At 41.8% G+C, this 22950-nt stretch overlaps 1 protein-coding gene across 30 annotated transcripts in view; it reads right to left on the bottom strand.

The window, feature by feature from the left end:
- MAGI2 (membrane associated guanylate kinase, WW and PDZ domain containing 2) overlaps nt 1–22950 on the bottom strand; it is a 1173000-nt gene that overhangs the window by 542599 nt on the left and 607451 nt on the right. The window contains exon 1 of one of the 30 annotated variants that reach the window (XM_043497792.1): nt 6616–6669. The exons of the other annotated variants lie outside the window; for them this stretch is intronic. The gene's annotated coding sequence lies outside the window, so the exon portion shown is untranslated. Of the gene's footprint in view, nt 1–6615; nt 6670–22950 lie in introns of those variants that run through there. 30 annotated transcript variants of the gene reach the window in all.

A 22950-nucleotide genomic window follows, 5' to 3' on the forward strand; every position in this document is an offset into this window, starting at 1 on the left:
AGGCACTGGACCTCTAGTGTACAATTCATATCTATCAGACAAAGTCATGGGGAAAAAACACTGCAAGTGACCAGACCAGCAAGCATACAATGTTTGTTTCCTGCTATTCAAGTTATTAAAGAACCCATTGGTATCCAGAAAGGTAACAAGGTAAAAAGCAAAAGGAAAAGGAGTACTTGTGGCACCTTAGAGACTAACAAATTTATTAGAGCATAAGCTTTCGTGAGCTACAGCTCACTTCATCGGATGCAACACCACCCTATATCGGAAACCTACTGACCGCTATTCCTACCTACATGCCTCTAGCTTTCATCCAGATCATACCACTCGATCCATTGTCTACAGCCAAGCGCTACGATATAACCGCATTTGCTCCAACCCCTCAGACAGAGACAAACACCTACAAGATCTCTATCATGCATTCCTACAACTACAATACCCACCTGCTGAAGTGAAGAAACAGATTGACAGAGCCAGAAGAGTACCCAGAAGTCACCTACTACTGGACAGGCCCAACAAAGAAAACAACAGAACGCCACTAGCCATCACCTTCAGCCCCCAACTAAAACCTCTCCAACGCATCATCAAGGATCTACAACCTATCCTGAAGGACGAGCCATCACTCTCTCAGATCTTGGGAGATAGACCAGTCCTTGCTTACAGACAACCCCCCAATCTGAAGCAAATACTCACCAGCAACCACACACCACACAACAGAACCACTAACCCAGGAACCTATCCTTGCAACAAAGCCCGTTGCCAACTCTGTCCACATATCTATTCAGGGGATACCATCATAGGGCCTAATCACATCAGCCACACTATCAGAGGCTCGTTCACCTGCGCATCTACCAATGTGATATATGCCATCATGTGCCAGCAATGCCCCTCTGCCATGTACATTGGCCAAACTGGACAGTCTCTACGTAAAAGAATGAATGGACACAAATCAGACGTCAAGAATTATAACATTCAAAAACCAGTTGGAGAACACTTCAATCTCTCTGGTCACTCGATTACAGACCTAAGAGTGGCTATCCTTCAACAAAAAAGCTTCAAAAACAGACTCCAACGAGAGACTGCTGAATTGGAATTAATTTGCAAACTGGATACAATTAACTTAGGCTTGAATAGAGACTGGGAATGGATGAGTCATTATACAAAGTAAAACTATTTCCCCATGGTATTTCTCCCTCCCACCCCACCCCCCACTGTTCCTCTGATATTCTTGTTAACTGCTGGAATTAGCCTACCTTGCTTGTCACCATGAAAGGTTTTCCTCCTTTCCCCCCACTGCTGCTGGTGATGGCTTATCTTAAGTGATCACTCTCCTTACAGTGTGTATGATAAACCCATTGTTTCATGTTCTCTGTGTGTGTGTATATAAATCTCTCCTCTGTTTTTTCCACCAAATGCATCCGATGAAGTGAGCTGTAGCTCACGAAAGCTTATGCTCTAATAAATTTGTTAGTCTCTAAGGTGCCACGAGTACTCCTTTTCCTTTTGCGAATACAGACTAACACGGCTGCTACTCTGAAAGGTAAAAAGCATAATTCACATCTAAAATACAAGGCATGTGTGTATAATTTCTTATCAGTCATGCTAATAAATTCAAGCCCAGTGGAAGAGAGGTTCAGGAAGGCTCTCAAAGATGTGCTGATTATAAATCATGGTGGCATACTATAGACCATAACCTTTGAGTCTTCTGAAGATATGGAGGCATTACAGTCACATACACCTAAAACTTGCTTAACATTGCATAGCATCCCAGTGCTCACAGGGATAAGCAAGCTGGTTCAGAATATACAAAGCTATGTGATGTTTGATTCTAATTTCAAACCAAACCTATTTTTAGTTTTTAAGGAATATGGCTAAGTACCCTCTCACTCCCCAGCACACATCAAGTCTCCTGCCTCTCCTGAAATAAATGTCCCTTGAAGTCAAAAACTCCGGCAGACTTGGCTGCCCTTAAATCTTATGATTTCCTGAATTCCCCATGATTTAAAGTGGGGGACAGGGTTTGAGGAACTGAAGGGTGCTTTTGATCCAGAAAAGTCCCGAAGCCTGCCAGATTAAATTAGAACAGCCAGCCAGAGCAGGCAGAGAGAATACCTGATCAGAAGTAGCCTCCCCTGCTCTGTGGAAGAATTCTAAGAAAGGAGTGACATGGTGTGTTTGACAGTGGCCAAGGAAGATCACTTTAGAAGCTGTGTTTTGGACAGACTGTAGGGGAGCAATACAGGAATCAATGAGGACAAAGAGGAAGAGGTTAGGGCAATGCAGATGAGAGATGACCAGGGCATGAACACATGTTTTAAATGTGAAGACAGAATGGAAAGGCTAGATTTTATGTTGTTTAGGAAGAAGTGGAAAGATTGGATAGCAGCTGGGATATGAGGGGGATAAAGAGGGAGTGGGAGAAAAAACAATCAAAAATGATGGCTGTGATTCTAACTGATACAAAGGAGTATCTTATATACAGTGGATTCCTCTTTTTAGAAACCTCACAGTTCCCAGCAAAAAGTTATCATTATCTGGAAGTTGCCAATAAGTGGAAGGCAGGTTCTTAAGGCTGGGCCCCGCCGAGCCTGGACCCCCAGTGCCAAGGCAGGATGCAGTCCAGAAAGCTCAGGGAGAGACACCATGCAGCCCTGGTGCTTCCTTCCCTGGCTACAACCCCAAAAACCTGCCTGTGGCCAACGCCTTTCTTCCAAAAAACACTGTTAGTAAGAGGCATGCCTGTTGCCAATATCCGAATCCCACAACATTAAAATCAATGGGACAGGATCAGATTCCAGTAAAATGTTGCTATTAAGCAAAAGTTAATATCAGGATTGCTATTAAGTAGATTTACTGTTTATTTGTTAAACAAGAGTGATCATAATAAATCCATGTGTTGCAATATACAAATCATACATTCCTGAAGTCAGATCTGGAATCCTGCTTCTCCAAGCTCCAAAATGCCAGGTCTGTACCATTTGAGGAAACGGAAATCTCCTTTAGCTAACAGTAGTGGTAGGTCCTAAATCCTCTCTTTGGGCCAAGCTGCTAGGTAGCAACACCACATGTGCAAAGCCAAGAGACACTGCAAGGTAATAGGATTGAGTAACATGGGGAACTGAAAGTGAGGGCTGTCAGTCAGAAGAATCAACTGCTCACCCCATACCCCAGAATCTATTTGAAAGGAAGGCACAGAGTCAGCTTAATACAATTCTGTCTACTAGATCTTTAGGCAAATTAACAACACCTCCTCTCAATAGTGTTGAATACGGCTGATAAATCAACCCAGGCCCTTAGCCTTTAGAAGATCACCCATCGGTGTAACTAAAGCCAAAACCATATGAGAAAGGTTCTAGGATTTGTAGGAGGCAAAGTGATGTTGCAATAACCTTTCTGGAAAAGAAAAGACTGGAGGCTGGGGGGAGTTGGCAGGATCACCAGTGGTGAGTGATCTTTTCTTGAGCAAGGGCCAGACTATAGTCTGTCTCAGCATTGTTAGCAGATTGCCAACACTGAGGGAGGTGCTAACAATCATTGCCAATAGAAGCCCCAGCCACTTTTCACTATTTTTCCTTAGCCAAGAAAACCAAGTGCTAGCTTGAACTTACCCTCTACTCTGGTACCCTCCAGCTTTCTTTTCTGCTGGAGTGGGCTACCTGGCCAATAGGCTTTTGCATTTAATATATTATACAACATACATATTGCATATAATTGGCATCTAACTACATACATCGTTCTCCACTAGTGATGCTGCCTATCTCCCCTAACTGTCTCAACTCCATTTCTCCATAGGTTTTTAATCCTACCATTATTATTCTATTCACACATTTCTTCCAGCAATCAGAAAGGTTACCCTGTTTCTGAACAATGGTTACTTGACTTTTATAACAAGAAACACTCAAATTGCTTTGTTTCTGAGGGCACTGTGATTTTGCCATTTTGCATTGGGCATTTCCTCAGGTTATGTTCATGGCACTTATTAACCTGCACTCACTTCTTTGTTTAGGGAACATGTGAGCTGAATCCAGTCAGACATTACCCTGAGAAGAAACTAAAACTAAACAAAATCTCAGAACGGCCTAACCAGCATCACTGTGGAATCATAAGGCAAAGCTGCCTGCAGCCTACAAGAATGATTTGTAAAACCATCATTCTCACTGTTCTAGAAATACAATTGTAAGACAGCAGCGGGGGCTGGGAAGATCTGATTCCATTACATTTCTCTGTAAACGCATCCTTAAGTTTGCAACCCCTGGGTGACTTAACAGTAAATCAAACCAATCCAAAGATTCTAGAAGCTAAGGCTCAAGGAGGCAAGGGGTCTTACACAAAGTGGCAGCACTTAAACAATAGGAAGAGCTTATATATAACCTTGGCTATCAAATACTCTATTCCCCTCACCTTTTTTTTTTTACTTTGAGGGAATGAGATGCAATTGGCCAACTAAGACGATAGAAGACCCAGGGAGGTGTGTGGCTATGTGTTAGGATGGGCATTTAGGTTAGAAAGGATGGCGGTGTCATGACCATGATTTGGAAGGGTTAAGACACATCCAAACAAATACAAGGTGGAGCAATGACAACATCACGGCATGTTCTGAAGCAAGTTTTATCCTCGTAGGACAGTATCATTCTGCTTTGTCGAATCATCATACCGCAATTTCATTATGCTCTGATGCTTTGCGAGACCCCACATTTATTCTGGAACCTTTTAAGTATTTCACAAGCCAGGGTCAGAGGATAGCAGGCCGCTCTTGAAATCCAAAAATTCTTGGAAAAAGCAGGGAACCTTATTTTCTTTACTGATTTTTGTTTGTTTGCATTTGGCAAACACAAATTTTGCTTTCATGGGTTTCAAACTAGCTGGAAATGGTATGGCTCACTGAAGTTTACCTCCTTGATTGTGCCCAGAATCTTTGATGCTGCTGCTGCACAACTCTGGGAGAATAGAAAGCTGTATTCCTCCTTCATAGTAATATTTAAGGGAAAGATCAACAGAAGGGGAACTTTCAATTTTGTTTTCATTATTCAATGTACTTTAAAGCAATATCAGTGAATTTCCCACAGAAGGAAACAAACCACCATTTTTTAAAAGCAGTCCTTAACTGACATGGTAAGTAGTTCCTTGAACCAGACATTTATAAGGTCTGCAAGCTTCTCCCACGCAGTAGGCATCCTTAACAAATGTGTCCGTAAAATGTGTTCAATAAAAGCAGATGGAATCTTTCATAAATTGCTCAATTTAAAACTACTACATTGATTTTCATCAAATTTAGCTGATTTAAGTTTTAATGAGCTCTGCAGAACAAACCAAGTCTAATGTTTCCAGCTTTTGTTTTTCTTGGGTTATAAAGAGTGAAATTTCTTAGCAGTGTGTCAGGGGAAACTATACATTTTTACACTAAATAATGATAAACTGTACCAATTTCATTCAACATCCCTACCCCCCAACAAACAAGCAAACAAACACTTTTTCAGCAAAGACCAGGAATGGAAAATTTCATATCCTAAAGCAATTTGCCTGGGAAAGTTGAGTAATTGTTTCTGCTGGGCAGAGGGGTTAAAAATGGAGGTTTGGAATAAACCTTAACTATAGTGGCTACTACCATCCACCTGTTAAATGACCACAGTACATAAGAAACAGAAACTGAGCTTGCTATTAAAAAAGGACTGGAAGATTGTAATGGCTATTGATAACCTTTGTGGTTATACAAGCTACAATGGGTCACCAAATCACATGCTAGAAGGTGTAAATTGATCACACAGAGGGGTCAAAAGAGTATTCAACGCCTCACGTATGCCAATTGTACCTTTGATGAAGTGCATTTTGGTGGTGGTATTCTCCTTTGTCTGAAGTCACAGACAGATTACTCTGTATGGATTCAGTCTGGTCCCCATGGAAAATCCTATTTCTACATTGCTAATTGATATGGACTCTCTCTCATGCATCGCAATAGGAACTTAGATCCTCACTTACACATATGCTTAACTTTGCTTATTGTGAGTCGCCCCATTTATTTCAGTGATGTTGCTCATTGTGCATAAAGTTAAAACACATACACAGATCCTCGTAGGATGGGGGCTTTATTTTCTACTGATATTTCACCCAAAATGACAAGGTGCTGATGACCAGCTTCACAGATCTTCCTTGGTGACCACAGTACAAATGTGTTGTGTATTTCAACATGGATTGTATCTAAGCAAAAAGTGTTACAAAAAGCAATCCCAACAAGGATTCAAAGTCACACTCCTCTGCAGTAAATATTTCAGATTGAACAAATACCTTTTTCTGTTGTACAGAATAAAACCTACATTTATTAAACCTATACAAACAATGAAACTGTCTCTCTCACCTCCTCCCCAGTATAATGTACAGTCTTTGGAATCACTGAAAAGCAAATAATATGACTATGTTAATCAAGGGAGAGGCAATAAAAGAGCCACACACAGTCAGAAAACTGAAATACAATTTCTAGCATGTGAACAAAATGTGTTGTAAAAAATACACACAAATAAAATAGTTTAAGATCCAAAATCAGTGATGATGTAGCCTAAAAATACACTAAAGTCAATATATTTAATTACAAAATAGTTACTAATTTCCTCTTCTACTTACCTGCCTCAGCCTAGGTTTTGTTCACAGCTCTGTGTTGTTACCCAGTTGGCAATTGTAGCAGAGGAATTGCAGAACCCTGAAGTCAAGGCCTTGGTAGGCAAATTGTTCAGTTCGCCTTTAAAGTTTGAGACAAGTACAACTAAACTGCATAAAGCTCAGAGGGTATCCGGGGGCCAGAAAACTAAATACATGCACTGCTAGGTTGATTTTCCATGGGGAAGTTAGCAACATTTCTGTAACGCTCCTCATGACCTCAAGAACCAAATTACTTTGCTTCTATGAAATGAATGAACTTCGAGACTACGCAACCCTTCTTTCTACTCATTCTTAACTTTCCCCTCCACAGTTCTATATTTGGTGTCAAATATTTAATCAGGTTCATTTATCGTCACTGGAACACTGTCTGCCTCACTCCCAGATTATAAACAGAAGAGGATAAAGGGCCTGATCCTGGGAAGTGCTGAGTGTCTCAGCTTCTACTGAAGTCAATGGTACTGAGAGTGTTCAAGCACCTGCTGGATCAGCCCCAAACTGTTGTGCACCTCTAATCATGTCTAGAGTACTGGATGGTTTGGAAAAAATCCAAGACTTAAGAACATGTAAGGCGTGTGGTTAGGAGACAGGGTTCTCTTCCCGGTTCTGCTGCTGACCTATTGTATAACACTGGGCAAATCACTACACCTCTCCATCTCCGCTTCCTGATCTGTAAAATGGGGACTTTCCTTTGTAAATTGATTTAAGATCTAAGAATGAAAAATGCTTTTTAATAGCAAAATTTTGCTTTTTTATTTCTCATTTTTCACCTGTAAAATTTAGAACAAACAAAAAATAATAATCTTGAGCAGCCAAGCACCCTAACACTCTACTCGCAAAACTACAATAGTGACTCTAATACATTTTTTTAAATAATCTCATAGGTCTAAATGTGAATTTAATCAATAAGGGTTTTAAATGTTTCAAGTCATGGAGCTCTTACACTGAAAGCTGTGTCCTGTTAAACGTATGAAAGCTTCCTTCCCTTCTGCAATCTTTGTATTTCCCATTACAATTACGTCACTGTGTTTTGCCCTGTATAATAACCCTGCGCATCGCAAATTGCCTTAACCAGCTCTTCAAAAGGCTAACCATGAATGACTTCCAATTAATATAAGCATTGCACGGTCAGGCCTGACAAGGCCTATTCTACAAATACTTACAATGCAGGGCTCCTCATTAGCCCCTACTGTGAGAACAGGGGAGAGAGAGAGAAGATAAAAGGAAAAGGGGGAAATGGGGAGAAAATAATGAGTGAAATATCATTGCCTTTCTGTATTCTGTCTTAATGAAGATCCGCAGTACAGCTTTAGAAAACAGAATACAGCATTTAAAGCAGGACTGCGTTGCAGCAGTTACTCGTACTAAATGCAAAGGTTATGTCAAATGTTTGGAAATTGCCTGCTGACAATGGCTTCTCCAATTCACTAAGTATCTTTCATTCAGATAGGTGTTTGACATATCAGGGGTCTGCACAATGGTGCTATCAGTAGCTCTGCTAAGAGAGGGATCATTCATTGGAGACTCAGTTCATAACAATATGACTTTACCCAAACCATCTCTCCCCATTTGTGGATATTTATGAAGATATAAAGAGGCTAAGCAAGTCAGTTTTCTCAGGTATGTGCCATTCACTCACTGTATGGTATGTCTAGACTAAAGCAAATTAAATTAAAGTGCAAATGTGTGTACCTTTTTAATACAATAATATTATATGCTCAGTTAAACCTCTTATCCAGTCTAATTTTCAAGGTATTAATAATTGGGTTTGCTATAAATTAATTTAAATTCAGTTCCACATAGTCCCTTTCACTGACTGATGTAACTCCCAGCAGCCCCTGCATTTCTGGGGGATCAGTAAGTCTAGGTGACCCTGGTAATCAATAAATCTAGATGATCCTGCAAATGCTGACACTTCACAGCAAGGAGAACAGCATGTGAAATTTGTACAAACAAACAAACAAAAAAAAGCACTCCCAGCAGCCCTCCCACTTTCTCTGACTGTCACACTGGTGAAGGGGGTGGGGGATGAAAGAAGCAACAAACTACAGGTAAAGCTGTAAAAGCTCTGCCCCTTGCCATAAGCATTTCTAGTGCTGATAAGTAGCTAATGGTTTCTTAAAAACTGCCTTCATGCTCCCACCATTTCTGGCTCCAGTCTTGGCTCCTGACCAGACATATGTGCAAGCAGATGCCCATACATGAGTCAGCTGCTGGTCACCAATGCAGTAAGATCTCTGGAAAACCACCCACCCAGGGATTCTGCTTTGTGACTGATGCCAAAGAACTAATAATTTATCTGTGAAAGGCTGGGAGTGAGGAGGATGGAGCCACCGGGAAAATGTGTGGAGTGAGGATGGATATTTTGGGGGAGTTAGGGCAAAGGGCAGAGAGAGACATTTGTAAATTAGGGGGAGCAGTTTGAATTTGTGTTGTAGGGCACATTATTATTACACGGCTGGAAACAAAACTCTCTTTCCTATTGGCATTGTGGCACTGTTCCCTAATTTACATTTATTAGTCACAGTGTCTAGTCTAGCTGTGTCACAAGAGATGGGATTTCCATCATTTCCCTTGGGAGTTAAGCTCACAGCCTAATCTACCTCGCTGCCAGCAAGTTTGTCCTGATTTTCAGTGTTAAACTTCCCCCGCTACTATGATGCCATAAATACTTCCTCATTGTCCTTGGTAATTACATCCTTCTCATACTGTGTGACAATTATATCCTCTCCCCTAAATTCCTCTGTGACACATCAACATCTGCCCCCTCCTTGTATCACTCCACTGGCTTCTCACTGCATCAAATTGTAGCTTCTTGTCCTCATCTCTAAGGACATGAGACCCCTTTATATTATATATACCCATATATATTACCCATTATATGACCCCTCAGTCTATCTTTTCACTCATTTCCCTCTTCTCCACTCCCACTTAATCCCTTCCATCCTGCTGCCTCTTTCACATGAACCAAGCTCCCTGTCTTCATCTACCAACTGCCATCTCTTTCCTTAAAATCCACCTTAAAAGCAATCTCTTCTTGTTCTCATTAGTAATGCCCAGTCTCTTGTACTATTGTCCTGAGACAAAGAGGTGCAAAACCGAACTCACAGTCCTGAGGGAGCAGGAACTCTGATTTCTTAAAGCCACCTATGTGTTCTCCCAATTCTAGAAGGGCTTAATTGTGGCAGCATGCCACCAGTTTCCTATGGATGGCAGCATTGTCCAGAATTTTCTCATGCTAAATGCTACTGGAGTAATGTGTCCGGTTCTGGTAACCACACTTCAGGAAAGATGTGGACAAATTGGAGAAAGCCCAGAGGAGAGCAACAAAAATGATTAAAGGTCTAGAAAACAAGACCTACAAGGAAAGACTGAAAACATTGGGTTTACTGAGTCTGGAGAAGAGAAGACTGACGGGGGACAATGATAAGAGTCTTCAAGTACATAAAAGGTTGTATGGTCCAGCTTAACATAGGATAAACACAACTTCTCATCTAGTTAATTATTTACTAAGTAAACAAGTTTTGATCAATTGGATCGATTGGTTGAAAATATGAATTGATACCATTTGAAGTACTCTAACAATGAAAAAAATAATTGCACTTTTCTGGCACATTTTTATTTTATTGCTGACTCACTGATTGAGGCCCCTATCAGGATACATTTATGTGCATGATTAACTGTAGACATGAGAGTAGCTCTCCATAGAACTATTCATTTACAGAAGTGTTTTCAGGACCAGGGTCTAAATACTGTATATAATTAGTATGCAACTGACTAACCTAAATGATTCAATTGTTATTATTGAATTCAATATCAATTAATGCTACCATTTTCAAAAGTCACTAATTTCAGGTGCTTCAGTATTTGGGTGCCAAATCAAGACACCTTGGGCCTGATATTTAGAAGTGTTAGCCTCCAAGATTTGCATCAGTATGTGACAATAACACGACTTATACCTAAATATAGACCTACATTTTCAAATATAGGTACCTAAAGCGAAGCATCTAAATGTCTATGCAGGGACTTGTATTAAAGCAGGCTGAGTTTTGAAAGTTGTTTATGTCCCATTGACGTCAGTAGTCTGAAAATTATGGCCATAGTTATTTTAAAAATAATGAAGTTACATTCATTAGAACCAAGAGAAAGAAGCCTTAATATTTTCATTTACATTTCAGCATTTACTCATTTAGCATCAGTACACTTAAGCGAACAGCGCAAAAGCCAATATCAATAATCACATTCATTTTTTTGTTAATTAATAAATGCTCTGTTAAACCCAAATACCTGCAGTCACCCTAGCTGAAGGTGCTAATGCAGATCAGTAGGTTTTCACATTATTATTCGGTATGCTTAGAGAACAGTCGCTAGAGAAAGTAAATGTGCAGACACCTTTCAAGTCCAATTTTTTCTACAGTAATTTGCCTATTTTTGTTTTCAAATGTGTTTTGGATTCAGCAAGGATCACAATGAGATGCTGATACCATTGGATCAGTGTAGGAATGGCCTGACAAATACGCATGTTTCCTCTTCACTGTTCTCAACACCTTATGACATATGGGTCTCTCCTCAGCAGTGGATATGTCTATGCAGCAACTGAGAGTTGTAATTTTTAGTGCACAGACATACATGAACTAGCTGTCTCAAGCTAGCACCTAAAAATAGCAGTGTGGCTGCAATGGCATGGGTAGTGGCTCAGACTACCCACCTGAGTACCATCCCTCTTTACCCTCCTGGGTACATGCTTGGGTGGTTAGCGCGAGCCACCGCCCAGGTTGCTGCAGCCACACCACTATTCTGAGGCACTAGCTTGATCAGAGCTAGCATGTGGCTGTCTCTCAGCTGCTGTGTATAGACATACCCAGTGACGGTTAGTCATGAGAAATTTTGGGTGCATGTGTAAGGGTTGTGTGTGGTGTATGTACATCCATTAGGTAGAGCAGGGGTTCTCAACCTTTTTTGTTTCTGAGGACCCGCCCAACATGCTATAAAAATTCCACGGTCCACCTGTGCCACAATAACTGGTTTTCTGCATATAAAAGCCAGGACTGGCGTTAGGGGGTGGCAAGCAATGCAATTGCCTGGGGCCTCATGCCACAGGTGCCCCCCGTGAAGCTACACTGCTCCGGCTTGGGCTTCAACCCCAGGTAGTGGGGCTCAGGATACAGGCTTCAACCCCATATGGAAGGCTTCGGCTTTCTGCCCTGGGCCCCAGCGAGTCTAATGCTGCCCTCACTAGGCGGCCCCCCAAAGGGCCTGGGACCCCTGATTGGGAACCAGTGAAACAGAGGAATGAGACTATAAGCAAAGCTTTAACTCATGTCTCTAGTGCATTGTAAAAATATTTATTTATGAAACGTGTGGAAGTCCTGTGTCTTCAGACCAGTTACAACCTGGGCAGGAGCAGCAAATGATTCCCAGTACTGCCCAAACAATGTGCTTGAACCCTGACCTGTCCTGGAATGACCACTTCTAATGGCAAGAGAGTAGTTGAGTTCTTACATAACTCCTTGGAAGACCTGTATGAATTTAAACTAGAGCTGTGCCTAACAATGCTTTGCATGATTGCAACTGTGTGTTAAGCCTTATAGGCACGACCTTCTTCTGTAGCTCTGATTTGTACCAGTTGAATGGATAGGCATGGTACAAGACAGACAGAGAGCCAACTGGCACTCTCCAAAGACGCTAAAAGAAGGGGCCACTGATTCTCAATTGCAGTGGGGAGGGGTATTGGATGGGAGATTGTGAGGCTACTGCCCTGTGAGATGGGATGTGGGGAGATATTCTATGATGATTTGCTTTTGAAGAATCCAGACTTCCATGCATCGTGACAGGTTTGCTCCTAGCCCCGCACCCATATTTATGTAACCAATATGAAGTGATCCCAGCAGGGTTAAGCCATGATGACACACTGTCTTCCTCTCACCAAACCTGCTCTTCTTAAACAGGAGTACTTGCAGCAGCACTGTCATGAAACCATCAATCCTCAGAAATTGCAAAACTACTCGAACCTGTATTATAAAATACTCAATGGCAGACAGAGAAGGGGAAAATTGCCCTTTAAGTATGTTTTGAAGATGAAACAATTATCTTCCTTAAATTACACATTGATATTTAGTTTAATGTACCTTGAACATTAAGTTACATTATGTGAAATATTGTCCTTGAAGAAGCTTATAACAGAAGAACTGCAGTATTTTATCATATTATTTTTTAATAATGATACACGTGATTTTCAGCAGTGGTAAAAGCTAGATATCACCGTGGCTCTAAGAATGGCTTTGTGGCCTAATCCAAAGCTCAGTGGAGTGAATAGAAAGGCTCCAATTAACTTTACCGGGCTTTGGATTAGGCCCTTTACTAATTCCACATTCACTATTTTTTATTAATCTGCAGATGTTCTATTCAAATATATCTCTATCTTCCATCTACACCGAGTAAAATAAACAAACCAGGAGATCTATGAATCTTTCATACATCATGTTTATTTGATACAATAATAAATCATAATAATTAAAGTAGATTGCGGAATGAAACCATAAACAATATCTACTTATTCTTACCTTCATTTTTAAATAGAAATCCAATAGAAAAAATAAACAAACCTCTCTTCCACCTTTAGTGTTGGTGTTAGGGAAATATTTATGTCAGTCTTCACATATTGTGTACATTAAATTTTATAAATGGGATAATGAACCAGCCACAAAAGCATCTCTGTGATTGATGCAGCATAATTTGCCAGATCAGCGTAAATAAGTATTTTAATAGAGCTATGAAAATACAGTGGTATATAACGAATCAGAATTATCTGTCTGGAAATGGGAAGTTTAGGATCTTTCAGAGAGGCAGGAGCAATCATAGGCAATATTCTGGACAATGAGCTACAAGGTAAGATAAGCATAATTTTTCTATTTATATTTATGAAGGCTAAATGGCAACTCAGCAAACTCAGGTTCTCTGTTTATCCTCAGAGTGTAAATGTATGATGGGTTCAGCAATAGAGTGATCACCTGTCCAGAAGATTTGGATGGATCTGCCTGGAAGTGGGGCAGAGTCATTTAAAAATTACTGTACGGATGAACTGATTATAACTGTATTGCTTTAGTTCAGTGTAAAGATAAAGGTAATTCATCTCTTGATTTTTGGTCCTGCAAATTCTCATTCACATGAGGCCAAATCCTCATTCTCATGGCCAAATCGTGAGAGATGCATAGCACTTACTGAACATCTGCAACCTCCACTGAAGTCAATGAGAGCTGCAGATGCTTAGACTTCTGCCTGTTCACTTCAGTGGGACTACTTGCACAAGCAGGGTCTATTCCTGGGAGCAAGGATTTGAAGGATAAATCCCTTCATTTGAATCTCATCAGACACCGTACACACTATCATCCTAGATTCCATTTTTTAAAGACTGTATGGATGCAATAAGTGATCCAAGACAAAACAGCAAGTCTGTCATGAGTTCAGATACTTTTTTCTGAGCTCTGTTCCAAAACACCTCTCCTAAAAAGACCAAGGAAGTTAGAGCACAGTATGTTTAGAAATGATCAAAATAAGAATAGTGCCAGTACTAAAGTTTCAACATCAGTTACTCTCTACACAGATGGAGCACTGGCACCCATCTCCATAGCATCTGAGATGCTGCTTGCACACGATAGTCAGGAAAGATGCTGGACTGAAAGGGCCAGAGAACGAAGTCCTCTCCTTTCTCCCCAAGGCTGGTGTTCTGCAACTTATCCCATGCAGACAGAACTCTGCACGTGGGGGGGGGGGTCCCAAGACTTAAACAAGGCACTCAGTTTAGACACAGAGATCTGCTACAGAAAAGCAATTAGAGGACCAGGATCAAAATGGGCAACAAACAGGTGAAACACAGGTGTGACACAGGGCTAGAAAGGGTTACACAACTAGCAGGCTAATTGACCCAATTTCAACATTTAGAGACATATTAGTAGATAATGGTTGTGTTTTTGTGTGTTTACATATATATTGTTAGAGGTTGACAATGTAACCAAATAGTTCCTGTCTATCATTGTATCCTGTTAATTCAGAAATTAGAAGGAAATGTTAACATTTAAATGAACTGTGAATGTAGTGATGATAACTGTCTTAATTTCTCTTGGAAGTAGGTAGCAAACTACCTGTAAATGACGGGACATAGGCAACTGCCTTATGTTAATCCATGTAGCTAATTACCAGTGATGCTTAGGAAATAAGAGGTTACTTCAAAGATACTATTCACCCAAGGAACTCCTGATGTCAGAAGACTGGCAATAGCTTGCCAGGGGTCTATAAAAACTCATGGGCCCTGATCCTTTTTATCTCAGATCTGCTTTAGCTTCGTCAGGGGAAGTTTGAGTTGCAAGACTGAGTTCTCCAGTTCCATTCTAGATCACCCTTATATTGGATATTTGGACATTGGACTGTATCCTGATGAACTGATTCTGGAAAGGACTCTTTGCAACTCTAAAGCTCACCATCTCTACAATGAAACTGACCTAAGAACTGTATTCATACCTGTATGTATAATGATCTGTTAACCAATATGCTCTCTCTTTTTTTTAAATAAATTTTAGTTTAGTTAATAAGAATTGGTGGAAACGTATATTTGGGTAAGATCTGAAATATTCATTAACTTGGTGGGTAATGTGTCTGATCCTTTGGGATTGATAGAACTTTTCATATGATGAACAAGATTTTCAGTAATCCTCATCATATTTGGCTTGGCTGTCCGGGTTGGAGCTCAAGGCTGGGTTGCTTTAAGGGAACTGTGTTTTTGCTTCTGGGTAACCAGTAAGGTATTGTAGAAGCTATGTTGTTGTTGGCTTGGTGAATCTAAGAATTAGAATAACCACCTGTTTTGGGGATTGCCTGCCCCATTATTTGCAGTTTGCCCTAACTGAGCAATCTCAGCATGCCCACCCCGGGATCCTGGTCACAACAGGTATTGCAAGTGCCCCCACATCAGTCTGGCAGTATGTCATATCTTTGTTACTAAGAGATCACCTCTAGAAGCAAGGTTACTTCAGTCTTCATGGTTCATTCAGTCACCAGCCTGTTGTGACTACGACAACATTGTCCAGTAGAAACACTTGTGGTAATAGTTATATGATGTAGATGCTTGTCCACAAAAGGCCTGAACCTACTCCCATTAAATACAATGGAAAGACTCCCATTTAAATCAATGGGAATTGATCTGACCTTAAGAACTGCACAGACAGTTCCCATATGATACTGATCATCTGTGTGGTTACTAGTTGCGTGACTGCACTGTAAGTTGTGACACATTGTGAGTTGGTAACAACTTTGATCACTAGGTTTAGTTAGGTCACGTTTGAAATGGTGACACAGAGATATAAGACTCTAAGAGGCATCTAGTACCTTTATTGGGAAGTGGGTTTTTGTTTTGTAATAATTGTGTAGTGCAGCAAATAGACTTTCCATTTAACAAACGATGTTACTGGAAATTAGACTTTGTTACAATGTTGGGAACCACTGTGTTGCTTTGTTAGGTACTTAATATTATCGTCGTATTTTTGTTTTTAATTAATTAAGAACTCAGTACAGGTACCTTAAGAATTATTAATTTAAATGATAAATAGGAGCATGTTGGAATGCAATAAGCAAAACCTGTAGGATAAGAATCAAGTAATTTAGAGGCTTGCTACTGACAGAAAACTAAAAGGCCCCAGTGGGTCACTTTTAATTATCAAATAACTTAATAATGAATGCTGACCATTTAAAATAATTACATGTAACCTGAAAGAAAGCCATTTTTCATGCCTGCCTCACATTTACTGGAGCAAAGCGAAAGCACTTCACTCTTCTTAATGCCAGAAGAAAAAGTTAAATAAATAAAGTCAAAGACTTTTTAATGCAGTTTTTCCTTTCTGGGCTCCACTGAAGTGTCTTAACAATTCTTTCAAAAATCAACTCAAACACGATACAGCATGAAACCATTAAGCACATCATTCAATAAGAGAAGGAACAAAAGTTTTACTTATGACAACTATGTGGAACCCTTGTTGTGAGACACTGCAGCATTAGAAAGCCACTGATGTCTCAGTACACTGTAGAACGGGGCGGGCAAACTTTTTGGCCTGAGGGCCACATCGGGTTTCCAAAATTGTATGGAGGGCCAGTTAGGGGAGGCTGTGTCTCCCCAAACAGCCAGGCGTGGCCTGGCCCCCGCCTCCTATCTGACCCCCCCGGCTTCTCACCCCCTGACGGCTCCCATCCACCCTCCCGTCCCCTGACGGCCCACTTGGGACTCCTGCCCCATCCACCACCCCCTGCTCCCTGTGCCCTGACCATCCCTGGCATCCCCCACCCTTGACTGCCCCTGCCGCCCCATCCAACCCTCCTCATTCCTGAGTGCCCCCCCCGGAACCCCTGCCCCATCCAACCCCCCTGTTCCCTGCCCTCTGACCGACCAGACCCCAATCCACACCCGCCCCCTGACCACCACCCCCAACTCCCCTGCCCTCTATCCAACCCCCCCTCCCCTCACTGCGCTGCCTGGAGCACCGGTGGCTGGTAGCGCTACAGCTGCACCGGGTCAGGCCACGGCTCTGCAACTGCGCTGCCCGGCTGCCCAGAGCATTGCGCCAGTGGTGCAGCACGCTGAGGCTGCAGGGGAGTGGGGGCAGCGGGGGAGGGGCCGGGGGCTAGCCTCCTGGGCCAGGAGCTCAGGGGGCCGGGCAGGAGGATCCCGCGGGCCATAGTTTGCCCACCTCGGTTGTAGAACATCCTATTTAGAGACAATAGCACTTCCTAGACATACTTTGGTGTTTCTTGTCCCACGTAATTGTCCCCCTTTATTACTAAGGGGCATTTTTATCACTAGGAACATTTGTGTGAAACCAAGTTTTGTTTCTTAAGAGCTCCCCCGATCCCACCCCCTGTCCCTTGTCCTTGCATAGCTCATTTTTCATTTTAAGTAATCTCAATCTTGTTTGTGATGGCCATATAGGATTCTGAGCTAAATGGTTATGATGGCACTGATTATTATTACATTAGGCGAGGCATTAACCTGCAGAAGCTTATATACTCTTAAAGTCAACTCCCTCTCCTGAGCAAAGCCTAAGGTTTGAGCTGCAGTGCTCAGTAAGGAAAAGGATCCTCCTTTCCCTCCCTGCAGGACAGAGAGCTCCCAGAGATTTACTCCATGCTCACATGTGCGGCCTTAGAGGTTGACCACATAGCTGCAGATTCACTAACAACATCTCCATCTCCTTCTTCCTCCAGACATGCTCTGTACAGCTGTGGATGGAGTTCCATGACACTCAGCTCTAGTTCCTGTGAAATATCTCAACGCAGAAGGGTGGGGGAAGATCATCCCAGGATGGGCTCTCTCTTCCTTAAACCCACCCCTTCTAGTACTATGAAACCATACCAAAACTGCCTTTTGAGATGGACATGCCCCTAGCATAATTTTCATCTTAAAAATACCCCCATTTTAATGCAATCCCCAGTAACAATGGCTGAAGGTGAAAGAAAGACAGAGTAACTGAGTAGGAAGCAGAACTGTTTCTAAATAGAGCATTTTCCAATTGTTCCACATGGTGTCAGTAGCTCTCTCTCATTTTTTTAATTTAATTTAATTTTATTTATTTTTTACTTTGAGTTAGATGAATATACATGCAATCAGGCACATCTACCTTTAAGCCATGTTTCAGTTGTACAGTGGTTCCATAAAACTAGTAAATATGATTTTCCTATCATTGCCTACTTGCACTTGTTTTAAAATGGCCAGTGCTACACTTTAAATGAAGACTTCATTGTGACTCTCTCTAAAAAGCAGACTTTAACGGGAAATAGCCAGACTTTTTTTCTCTCCCTCTCCTCCTCTTATCCACTCAAAAGGCAGAAATATAAGCAAAATAAAGACTATGTTTTGATGTAACCAGGAGTGAGCAAGTACAAGGGTAAACAACAAGGGTTTTACAAAGGTAAACAACAGACAAAAGTATTGCTTTTTTCGGACTCTAGGCCCGCCCAAAATAGACCTGTTTTACTTTAATTGCACTAAATCAATAGACTGTATTGCAGCACATTCTTATTGATTTATGGCTGATGACATATGATTACAGCTGCTGCTATTTTTATTGTTTCACTGTTATGGAAGTGCAACTTTCTGTATCTATTAGTTGCTATGCTCTGTCTCTAGACTCCTTGGCTGTGCAATAAAATATGCATCTCAAGGACTTATTTTGAATTGCAGATTGCCTTGTTAATAAAAGAAAATTGCATTATGGTGTAACGTATTAATCAGTTCGATTGCTATTTGTATCTTTTAAACAAAATGTAAGATTCCAATCACTGAATAAATGTAATGGATTTAATGGTTGGTCTTTTAACAGCTTGTTGAATGGAGGAGTAGAAGAATAGGATAATAATGATATTGGTTTCCAGTATTACTGGTACCTCAGATTGCCATTCCACACTTATCCATGCTATTCTTTACCTGTCTTTGACTGCACAGAACAGCAGCACAAGGTCATTAGTCCTACAAACAACAGAGGATGAGACAACATCTTACCCCTCTAAAAGAAACTAGGCTCGGTTACAGAACCTGCAGAGTCTGGCAGCTGAAAACTATGGATGTGGCTGCTAACCTCCTCTTCCCTTTTCCTACCCTGTCTGAGACCGAGCTATGCTCCAGTGAAATATCTCAAAGCAGAAGGGTGGGGAAGACACTTGGGTCGATTTCTTTGAATTGCCTTCCTTCTCCAGCCATAAACCCCCCAGCCACTTGAACTGTGTTCTCTCATCCAGTCAATCTTAATCAATAATACATTTTTTAAATTTCCCCTTTTAATCCCTTCCCCCGAAAATTGCTCTTGGAAGCTTACAAGGGCACAGAAGTTGTGGTCAATTTGCCTTCAGACTCAAAACATGAACTGGCTCCCTGCCAAGTAGCTTGATTATCTCGTTTATGTCATTCATTGTGTTTCCAGGGGCATCCCCAGCAGCCATAATGGGGATGGGACCTGCATTTGTTCATATACTCAAGCCCTCATCTCAGACACCTTCTGGATCCCTTGCGGCAAAAGAACAGCTCCCCAGCCAACCATCAAATATGTGGTCAATCTTTTGCTTCTAGCCGAAAAAACACACACATACCTATGCTCTCTCTGTGAGAGTTCTCCAGCATGCTCAACCAGAATAACCCAAGGGAATATATTTGATCTGCCCCAGCTAGTTCTGAATCAAAATGTGACCCCTACCTTACAAGTCAATGCCACAGCTCAATAGGAGATGCCAGAATCAAACATCTTTGCCTTCCCTGTAAAACTGCTGATTTGATTTTTAAAAAGGCGAACGTGTTATGATCACAGTTTCCTCATGTGCATAATATGCTTCTAACACAAGCTATAACTTTCGGATTTCCACATCCTACCCTGCTGCTAAAACAATAACAAGGTCATCATGATACCAAGTGGAGGGCACAGTAAGTTCTGTTATGTAGTATAATGCAATCACTACTTCTGGCAGATGATTGATTTTGTATACAGTAGAGTACATTGTTTTTACTAGATACTACATTGTACCAGCTTCTTTTGAAGCATTAAAATATGAAAAATTAGAGATGCAATGGCTCTGGGGATTGATAACAGAACCTTTCACCTCTAGGTCAGGGGTATGAAACTGGCCCTGATTGCTAATGATCAGAAATCAGTCCCATCTCACAGACATTCATGGCCTTGTGAAAGGAATTGATCATCTCAGGTGTCCTTATTATCAAACATCAAAAAGCCACCATCACAATAGTCATTATAATTAATATCTGATTGGCTGTCTCTGCAAAGAGGCCAGCACCTGAGTGCCTGATCTCAAGCCAGTGAAGGAACTTAATGCTGCCACTCCCTGTGCTGTAACTGCTCTGTGCCCCAATGGAGGGTTTCAGTCTTCAACAGCCATGATTTTCAAAAATAGGTGCCTAAAGTTAAGCACATAACTAAGTGGCTGGTTTTCACAAGTACAGAGCATGCTCATCTCCAGACAATGGAAGCTGCCCGTGCTCAGGTACTGATTTAGGAGCCTAACTGTAAATGTAGCAGCTTAATTTGAGGTACCCATTTTGAAAATCTTGGCTGTAAATCTGGCACCTTTCATTACCTTTGATTTTTATTTTAAATGAAAGGAAGATTAACAGAGGAATATAAATGCATGCCATCAACAGTATCATATAATGGAGTGTGATTTGTACCCCACTGCTGTATCAGACCCCATCATTGTCTAGTCTGTATCATTGTCTAGTCTGTATATCAACAAAAGATCTCATTCTGTTTGGTTTCTCCCATGCTAGGATGTAGCCTCAGATGATCTTTGAAAGGAAGAGCAAATATTGAAAACAAACAAGAGGTCTTATATATATATATTCCCAAAAGCTCTTGAGGAAAGAAATCCTAGTATGAAATTGAGCTGTGACTGCACAGTGCAGCAATCCTCAAATCCATAATACAGACTGTCTGTTTGGCAGAAGCATAGCTCTGTTGTTAATATAGCTTTTCAGTAACACTATAGTAAGTTACAGATATAAAATTTCACAAAGTTGATGCCCCTCCACAACGTTTCTGTTTTCAGAATTGAAAAATCAAAGTACAGCCTTAAGATAAATCTGGATAAAGTCATAATCATATATGTGGTGGTGATTACCACATCATAGATTGCAAACAGGATCTGGGGAAGACCAGAAAGAGCTGTTGATATAGAATTATGAAGGTTAATATGAGAGAGTGGGGTCAGGTCAAGTGCGCTTATCTTGTGGACAAAAGTAATTGGAAGTATAATAGTGCGGGAGGGGACCAGGGTTCTCTTGTCATTGGGCAAGGGAAGAAGGTCATGGGAGATGTGGTAGCATATATGTGCAACAAGTCAGCATTTTTATCAGGTGGAAGGGAGGATGGATCATGCCACCCACTACGTTAGGGGGAGAGAAAGCAACACACGTCGAACATAGCAATGTTTCCAATATATTTTGTGTAGGGTTGCCCACCTTTGGTTGGACAAATTCCTGGAGATTTCATCACATGACATAATCTTTAATTCCTGGAGACTACAGGACAATCCTGGAGGGTTGGCAAGCTGAAATTCTGTGCAGCAAGAGCAGAACAGCTTTGGAAAAACACTGCCCACAACTGGAAGTGGCTGTGAAGCTACAGCTGGCACCACACCAATCATTCCCTTTAAGCAGAAATCAAATTGAGAGAGAGCAAAAGAAATCACAAGGATTTTAAAAGCCTGGTGAGGTAATGCTAGAACTTTTTTAAAATAAACCATCTCTCTTGTGGGCTATTATATGAAACCTAATGGGGTGAAAGTGTCAAATAACGGGTGTCATTTTCACAAATTGTTATTATTTAAAAATACCCACAAGTATCCTAAGTGCTATAAAGAAAACACACAGGAGCACAGATCCCTGTTGTGGCCAGTACTTGATGGGTACAGCAGGGCAGCCACGAAAAGAAGCCAATTGGGAGACACTGTTTCTGGGGCCAGTTCTAAGATATTCACAAGCAACACATATTGAGTGATTCCTCAGCTGAGACGATCCAGCCAGTTTACAGTCCCTTGTGCTGCCAGAGCAGAGTAAAGGAACCATGTCAGCGAAGAGAATCTGATCTACTAAGGACAGGTAGGGTTGCCAACCCTCCCAGTTTGGCCGGGAGTCTCCCAATCAGGCTCAATCTCCCAGAGGCTACTGAAGCCAGTCTGGGAGATTGTAGGCCTCTAAGTCCAGTGGCACAGCGGGGCTAAGGCTCCCTACCTGTCCCGGCTCTGTGCCAGTCCCAGAAGCAGCAAAATGTCCAGCAGCAGCTCCTAGAAGGATGCGCAGCCTGGAGGGTCTCTGAGTGCTGCCCCCACCTTGAACGCTGACACTGCAGCTTCCATTGGCCAGGAACGGGGAACCACGGCCATTGGGAGCTGCAGGGGCAGTGTTTGCAGGAGGGGGCAGTGCACAGAGCTGCCTGTGAACCTAGGAGCCGCTGCCGGACATGCCACTGCTTCTGGAGCCACCTCAGGTAAGTGCTGCCCTGCTGGAGCCTGCACCCCAAACCCCCTCCTGCACCTCAACCCCCTGCTCTAGTCCCCTCCTGCACTCAAACTCCCTCCCAGAACCCTCACCCCATACCCCCATCCCACACCCCAACCCCTGCCCCAGCCCTGAGCCCCCTCCCACACCCAAACTCCCTCCCAGAGCCTGCACCCCAAGCACCCTCCTGCACCAGCCTGGAGAAAATGAGTAAGGTGGGGGAGAGCATGCGATGGAGGGAGGACGGCTGGAGTGAGCGGGGG

This window comes from Dermochelys coriacea, chromosome 1, assembly GCF_009764565.3.
Source record: "Dermochelys coriacea isolate rDerCor1 chromosome 1, rDerCor1.pri.v4, whole genome shotgun sequence".
Taxonomy (NCBI): Eukaryota; Metazoa; Chordata; order Testudines; family Dermochelyidae; genus Dermochelys; species Dermochelys coriacea.